The following is a 2,177-nucleotide window of genomic DNA, read 5'->3' as shown; positions in this document are numbered from 1 at the left end:
GCCGGGGGTGGCAGTGCCGTGGGAACCGGGGGCTGGGGGCTGTCCGTGCCGTCGGGTTGTTCCCACGTGGCAGCCGCGCCGTCAGGGCTGGGGGCTCAGGGGATGGCAGGGCCGCCGGGTTGGGATCGGGAGGCACTGCCCCCCTCCCCGTGCCGTCGGGGCCGGGGGAGGGGGGCGGGAGCAGCTCTGCCGTCGGGGCTGGGAACGCCGGGGGCACGAAGGGTGGCCATGCCACTGGGTCTGGGGACATCGGGGGCACCGTGCCCTCGGTGCTGGGGACGCCGGGCCGAGTTTGGGGCAAGGGGCGGCCCTCTTGCTGGGAAAAACCCGCAAACTTGCTTCTGTGAATGCAGAGGGCGATGAGATTTCGGACGGAGAAAGGCCTGCGGTAGCGCTCGCTCTCAGCAGGTTCCCAAAGTTTGGAAAAGCCCGGCGGCGGCGACGGGGCGCCCCGCAGCCGGCTGCCCCAGCCCCGTGAATTCAGCCAGGCTGCTGGTGCCCCTCGGAGCTCGCAAGACCGTGGCCTGAATTAACGTCTTGCTGGGTATTACGCRCCAGCGCTTAGGCTTTCCTTAGGCTTCTCCGTCCGAGGACAGTGCGGAAGGCAGCAGGGGTTAGCTGGAGGGTTAAACTGGGTTAGCTGRAGGGGTGTTTTGCATAGTGCATCCGCTAAGGCAAGTTTCCCAGCAGGAGGTGCGCTGAGAAACGGGTACAAAATTCCTCAGGCTTAAATCGCTCTTAATTTGGCGTATCCGACTTGACTTGCAGGTGCCACCTTGCCCTCTGGCTGTGTCTTTGGGCAGGTGTGGCGCGTGCCACCGAGGAGCCCCGGTGGGAGCACGGGGCTGTGCGACACGGGGCTGTGCAACACAGTGCTGTGCAACGCAGGGCTGTGCAACGCAGGGCTGTGCAACGCGGGGCTGTGCAACATGGGGCTGTACAACACAGTGCTGTGCAACACGGGGCTGTGCAACATGGGGCTGTACAACACAGTGCTGTGCAACATGGGGCTGTGCAACGCAGGGCTGTACAACACAGTGCTGTACAACGTGGGGCTGTGCAACGCAGCGCTGTGCAACGTGGGGCTGTGCAACGCAGCGCTGTGCAACGCGGGGCTGTGCAGCCCGACGTGGCGAGGGTGCCAGCAGGGACGGTGACACTGATTAACACGGTGTGCATAACTAGGTGGTCACAAGGCTGAAGCTTCTGCTGTTAACATCACGAGAGCGTTTAAAAGGACAGGCGCTGCCTTTCCCCGCACCGCCGCGCTCCGGGAATGCGTCCCGCGGGCAGCGCTGCCTTCAGCACCCCAGCAGTTCCCCTCTCCATTAACTCCAGGCTTGCACAGTCACGTGTGCAAGTGCCAGCGACGCAGCGCGTGCAAGCCCCACTGATACAACGTGTGCAGGCCTCAGCGATGCCGTGCACGCAAGCCCCGTTGCTGTAACGCATGCAAGCCCGTTGMTGTAACGTGCAAGCCCTGGCGATATCTGCTGATATCGGTATAAATGTGACCAGTGCAGGCACTCTGGCACCTGCTAAGAGTAACGTTTTCAAGGTTATCATTAGCTTTTCCAGCTTGGAAACACTGGGGTGATGGAGAGGGGTCTTTCCTCTGCTGTTTGAACGCTCCCTGGACACGGGTGCTTGCATTTCTCGCCCTGCGTTGGAGCGGGTCGGGTAATGCCGACCAAAGCGCCCCGGGGGCTCCCTGCGGCTCACGACGGGCCGCGGGGTGAACGGTAGCGCTGCGAGCTGAAGGCRACACCAGACCCGTTGCTGGCTTCAGCGTGGAGAGCAGCATCCTAAAGCGCAATAAAATGCCCTCCTCTCCCCTTTCTCCCAGCCCKGCGCTCGTCTGGGAGGCTCCGGTGCTGCTGCCGCCTGCTTGCCGCTCGCACAGGCAGGACGGAGTCTGTGGCCGCCTCTAAGCGGCTCGTCCCCGGGGCGGCGCGAGGAGGGTGCGCGGGGCGCTCCGCCGCGGGGCGCGGGAACGTTTCCCGCTGGGGCAGCGCACGGAGCGAGTCGGTGCCCGGAGCAGCCGCGGTCGGAGCTGATGGTCGCTACGGCTGGAAGCGGAGGGCAAAAGCGCTGCGAGAATTTGAGCTGAAGCCTGCGTAAGCTGCGGGTGTAGAAGCTGCTGCGGCGCTCGGCCGGGGCAGAGCTCGGAAAACCCC

Source organism: Rhea americana, unplaced genomic scaffold, assembly GCF_003343005.1.
Source record: "Rhea americana isolate MKP2758 unplaced genomic scaffold, rheAme1 scaffold_423, whole genome shotgun sequence".
Lineage (NCBI taxonomy): Eukaryota > Metazoa > Chordata > Aves > Rheiformes > Rheidae > Rhea > Rhea americana.
This window is presented reverse-complemented; position numbering follows the sequence as displayed.